Genomic DNA, 6,000 nt, shown 5'->3' with positions numbered 1-6,000 from the left:
GCCCGTGCTGAGGACGAACGCGAACGCAGTGCTGCCGAGCATCTCGGGGGCTGCAGCACCCACAGGATGTCTCCAGTTACGGCCCCCAGGTACCAGCCGTCCCCCCGAGCCCTCGCTTTGGTGGGAAGGCTGGCAGGTTGACGGCAAGTGGCTTTCACTTGCCCCCAACGCCCTCCTTTGCGTCCCACCAAAGTTTCTCTCGGAACGAGGCCTCGGCAGCGCAGGAGGGCGAAGGAAACGGGTGTCGGGCGGGGGGGGAGGGGGCCGCTCCTTGGGCCACCCCAGGCCCCGTCCCTCCCTGCCCGTCGGTGGCCGGTCCGGCGCATCGCCTCGCCGGCGCCCTTCCTGCCGCCCTGCGCGCCCCGACCGCGGCCGGGCCACTCCGCAGCGCCGCCGGCTCCGGTTCTTTCGGTCTTTCACTCGTTTCCCGCCTCCCCCCGCTCCCGTTGCCTCCTCCCAGCTCCGCACCTCGCCTTTGCCCCCACACACCCGGGGCTTTCCCGGCCTCTCGCCGCCCTTCCCTTGTGCCCGTCCCCGCGGGGACCCCCCCGGGACACCGGAGGGGCCCTGCCTGACCCCGGCCTCAGGCTCACACCGAGCGCCATCCCCCGCCCCGGCCCCGGGGCTGAGCTCCCCCCGGGGGAACCGCTCTCCCCAGATCGGACCCCCGCCCTGGCCCCGCCCCCTCACCGACCCCGCCCTCCCTCCGCCGCTTCCCATTGGTCACTTCCCCCGCCGGCGGGCGGGCCGCTTTGTGACGTCACGATCAGCTGTCGGAAGGTCCCGATTTGTGCGGGGGAGCGGCGGGCGTTCGCCACAACCGCGCCAGCCCCGCCGGTACCGGCACTACCTCAGCGCCTCCCCGCCGGTCTCCCCCAACTCCACCCCACCCCCCGCCGCGGTGCCGTTACAGGCGAGGTGAGTCTCCCCCCGACCGGGGGCTGCTGGGTGGGGGGGGGTGCCGGAGAGGGGCCGGGGCTGGGCAGGATCTCACCGACTTAGTATTTCCTCGCGAGGGGGGGGGGGTGGGGAGCCGGGCGGCGGGGGGGGACACTCCCCCCCCGCCGCCCGGCCCGCCGCCCGGCCCCCCTCCCCCACCCACCCCCCCGCGCTTGTTGTTTGTTTCTTCATCTCCGGATTAAGATTCGAGGTTGGTCTCCGCTCCTATTGGCTCCGCTGTAGTGACGTATGCCTCATTTGCGTATGACATTGAGACGTCATAAGGCTGTCGTCGTCCGCCCCCCCCCCCCACCTTCTATCGGTCCTCCCCCTCCCCCCTCCCGCGCTGTCCTGCCGTGACCCCGCGGAGCGCAGCCTCTCCTCCTCCCGCCTGCCATACCCCGTCCCGGGGGTGGGGTGGGTGGGTATGTGTGTTCCTTGCGTGGGGGGGGGGAACGATCGTGGTCACGCGTGGGCGTCCCCCCCCGTGTCCCCCGGCGGCTCTTCGGGCCGTGTCGCCCCGCCGCTCTCTGCTGTGGCCTTTCCCCAGGCGAGTCCCAAAGGCGGGCGCGTCTCCCAACTGTTTATTAGAGGCCATTTGGGGTGAAAAACGTGGCCTTTTTGGAAAAGGCAATGCAAATGTGTCATCTAGAAATGTTTCCCATTTAACTCCCCACTTTCCAGCGGGTTCTTCCGAATCCCTCCATCTTTAGCTCTCGCTTTACTTTGTGGATCCCAGTGGTTTTAAGGAGATTTGGGTGTGTGCTGAGATATTTTTGTGGAGTGTTAACTCTGGTGCCCGGGAAGGAGCTATGGGGACGGGCGTAGCAGGTGAAGGGCGCTGGCACTGCCAGGTTTGAGGTCCCTGCCATGGCATCCCGCTCTGCCACCAGTGTGGCACCACCATGTCCCGGGATGCTGAGCTCACAAATATGCCAGCATCCCGGGATGCTGAGCCCATGAGTATGTCGGGTACCGCATGCAGCAGCTGCTTTTATCATTACTGCTCTAAGTGCACCGCTTTGAGACAGCTCAAAAATGTCCTAAAGTCCTAGAAGGTCAACTTTCACATGGATTTCATGCCTCTTGCCTCAGGCCCTCAGTAGCTTGGCTGAGCCTGGGAGGCCCCAGGCACTAAACCTGCTCCCACCTGAGGGGGGTCATCAGCTGGAAAAGTTGGACTCTATGGAGCGTAACTGTAGAAGCATGTTTAAAAGGGCATTATTGCTTTTTTAATTTATTTTTTTTCATATATCTATACATTTGTGTCTCTTGTGTGCAGGGGAGCAACAGCCCTGCTTAGAGAGCCTGAGCAAAGGCACTGGCACTCTGGGGTTCCAAGCTGCTGGCTTAAAGTGCCTCCCTGGGGACCAGCGACACCCACTGCTGGCAGGGGCACCGGTGAGGGATGAGCGGGGCGGGCGCCGAGGGCTGTTGCCAATTTGGCCAAGGATTTGCTGGGGTAGGAAACCATCCCAAAAACAGGTGTTGGGATCTGGTACAGGACTGTGCTGTACCTTCTTTCCCACTGGGCTTAGTCTACGAAGTGCCAAGAACAATTTTTTTTTTTGCTCTAAAATAAATCTTTCATCTCTTTTTATATTCTCCCTCCCCCCCCCAAAAAAAAAAAAAAGAAAAAAGACAAAAGTTTTCTGCTGTAGCTCACTGTCACCATTAGGAACCCGTTGCATCAAATTGATGCTTATCTGACTGAACACAAAAGGAAAAACGTAACAGAAGTTTTTCCCCTTGAGAATAAACCAATATCACCCACTCGTAGCAAGACTGGAAAAACCTGAGATGTGAACTCTTATCTAAGAGCTTTTAAGCACTAATTGCACAGCGAGCCCTGCACTGGCAAGTTCCGCCCTGGCACACACAGAGCCATGGGCCGGCTCGGGAGGACCTGGTGGGGAGCTTGGGGCTCCTGCGATACCAAAGTCCAGCTTGGCAGTTGGTATCCAGCCTCCTGCAATTTACGGACGGTGGAACGTTGGGGCCGCTCCTCTCTGGATGCGCGCGCTCCTAGAGATGTTTTACCTAGGGCATCCCAGAGAGGAAGCTTCTAAAATTTCATAGGACAGTTCATGGCAAATCTAAAAATTTCCCGGTTGCTCAGATCGTGCAGGCCACTGACAGATTTTCCAGGGCTTTGTGCAATGACAGCAAATAGCAGAAGGTCCGGTTTGTCCTTGGGGCAAGGACCTTCCTGCAGCAGTTATGCAAGGGAGCCAGGGAGAGACACCAGCTCCAGGACACACACATCCCCCCCCCCCGCCCCGTTCTGCGACCCCAAGTCCCCCTCCTTCAGGTGGGATCTGGAGGAGCAGGTGGGGGCTCCAGACCATGCTGAGCTCCTGGGCTGGCCGAGGAGAGCCCTTCCAGGTGCTGGCTTGGTCTGCCATTAATAATAAGGGTCTCATGATAAAGAGGTTTTGGGGGGATTTTTCTAACTACTCTGCCTTCTCCCCCTCCGCTTCCCTGCTCTGCAGCGGAAGAGGCTCTGCCTGTGAATCAGCCTCGGGTTTGCTGGAGTCGGTCTGTCCGTGCCGGCGACAGCCTTGGGGTCCAGCTCTGCCAGTGGTCCCCAAGGGGAACCCCGAAACCGAGGCTGCTGGCAAAGCAAAGGCAACAGCAGGAGCTGTAGTGCACTTGTTGAGGGACCAAATGCATTAATCCAGCCCTGCAAACTGCCCTGGGCAAGCCCCTGCCTGCTCTGGTCCCTTCCTTGCCGTGGACGGATAGAGGACAGCACAGGGATGCTTCACTCGTCATTTTTGGGGAGATGAACACACATCCCCCCCCTGCCCCAGCTGCTGGACCCCCTTCTCCTTCGCTTTGTGTTTCTGTGCCAGGTTTAGGATTTTGGTACATACAGCACGGCGAGAGCAGCCTGTGAAACACTCATCTAATTTAGGTAAAATGAGTTGAAAATAACATTTCCCAAGTGGGTTGGAGGAAGGCACCTGATTTATACCTCCAACGCCTGCCATGCTGACTGCGCTGGGGTATTCTTAGTCCCGCGAGGAAGGACCGCTTCTGCCGCTTGTCAGCAGCATCCCTGCCGCCACCCAGTATTTATGGAAAGTTTCAGGGAGCCTGTTGCCATTTCCAAGCGGAGCTGCTGTTGTTCTTGCAGCCTGTGACTTTTGGGAGCTGCCAGCCCTGTGAAGCTGTGGCTCCTGCCCCGGCGAGCTCCTGGTGCATCCCGGGGCTTTGCTGCCAATCCCTTTGCGTATTCTTAGCTCCTGGGGTTATTTGCAGTGACGGTGACTCAGAAAACTAATTATTGTGTTGAGGTTTCTGAAGGGGGAAAAAGAAATAACTTGATGCATTACAGTTGCCTTACTCCTACTATAACTTTTTATGTTTAATACCCTCCGGCTAGTTTTACCAGGCTGTTGGAATTTCTGGAAGGATTCTGATAAACTTCATTCATTAAGAAACTCAGCTGTCCCCACGTGAGTGTCACCTGTGGGCTGTCCCTTCGTGCTGGCTGTGGCCTGGGATGGGGTTGACATGCCAAGTAAGGGGCTTACTGGGAAGGATGGTGGCTGTCCCGCAGTGGTGACCCCGGCTCTGACAGGGGATGGGTGTGTGGTCTCCGGGGCAGCTCAGCCCCAAGGAAGTGGTGCACGGGCAGTCCCCTTGTGCCCCAGCGCTGGTCATGTGGGATGTCTGGCAAATTCGGGTGGGCTGGAAGAGATCTGACCCAGCCCTGGTCACCGGAGGGGCAGAGAAGCCACCTCTGGGTCCAAACTGCTTCTGTGGGTCTGTCTCTGCTTGGTGACAAGGCACTACTTGAGCAGCAGTGACTTAAATCCCCTGGCAGGGACACATCCCACGCCGCAGTTTCCATGAGGCTGATGGCTCCAGTTCCCCTGGTGTAAATGGGGCAAACGTTTGGCACAGGGAAAGTGGAGGCTTTCCAAAACCCTGGAGAAACTTTGGAGCTTGATCTGCCAATGGCTGTGGGCTGTCCTAGCCAGAGGACTTGGTGGAACCCGCAGGGACTGAGGTGGCATGTGCCCATCTTGCCATCTGGGTGCTGTTGGTAGCAGCCAGCCAAGGAACCTTTTGCCTCACAAAGGGCCGAGGAAGTCATCCCCAACCCTCCGTGATGGTGACACTGAGAAGCTGATGTTCTTGGTGGCTTGCAGGGAAGGTGTGAAGAGGCTCAAAGATGATGCACTGATCACGTTGGCCGGGAGCTGCTCCCTTCTAGGGTGGATGGGAGATCATTGGCTCACAGACCTTCAAAGCCCATCCAGTGCCACCCCCTGCCCTGGGCAGGGACACCTTCCACCAGACCAGGTTGCCCAAAGCCCCCTCCAACCTGGCCTTGAACTCCTCCATTGATGGGGCAGCCACAGCTTCTCTGGGCAACCTGGGCCAGGCTCTCACCACCCTCACAGCAAAGAAGTTCTTCCCCACATCTCAGCTCAATCTCCCCTCTTTCAGTGTCAAACCCTTTCCCCTCCTCCTATGGCTCCCCTCCCTGATCACGAGTCCCCCCCCAGCTTTCCTGGAGCCCCTTGAGGGACTGGAAGGGGCTCTAAGTTCTCCCTGGAGCCTTCTCTTCTCCAGGCTGAACCCCCCCAACTCTCTCAGCCTGTCCTCACAGCAGAGGGGCTCCAGCCCTCCCAGCATCTCCGTGGCCTCCTCTGGCCCCGCTCCAACAGCTCTATGTCCTTCTGCTGTTGGTGGTCCCAGAGCTGGAGGCAGCACTGCAGGGGGGTCTCCCCAGAGCGGAGCAGAGGGGCAGAATCCTCCCCCTCCCCCTGCTGGCCACGCTGCTGGGGATGCAGCCCAGGATGTGGGGGGCTTTCTGGGCTCTGACTGCAAGTTGCCAGCTCACATCCAAGTTGTCACCCACCATTGTCCCCAAGTCCTTCTTCACAGGGCTGCGCTCAACCATCTATCCCCCAGACTGTGCTGGTACTGGGGGTTGCCCCAACCCAGGTGCAGGACCCTGCACTTGGCCTGGTTGAAAGTGATCAAGTTGGCATGAGCCCACTTCTCCAGCCCGCCAAGGTCCCTCCGGATGGCATCCTGTCCCTC

The sequence above is a fragment of the Numenius arquata genome, chromosome 12 (genome assembly GCF_964106895.1).
Source record: "Numenius arquata chromosome 12, bNumArq3.hap1.1, whole genome shotgun sequence".
NCBI lineage: Eukaryota > Metazoa > Chordata > Aves > Charadriiformes > Scolopacidae > Numenius > Numenius arquata.
Note: the sequence above shows the minus strand (reverse complement) of the source record.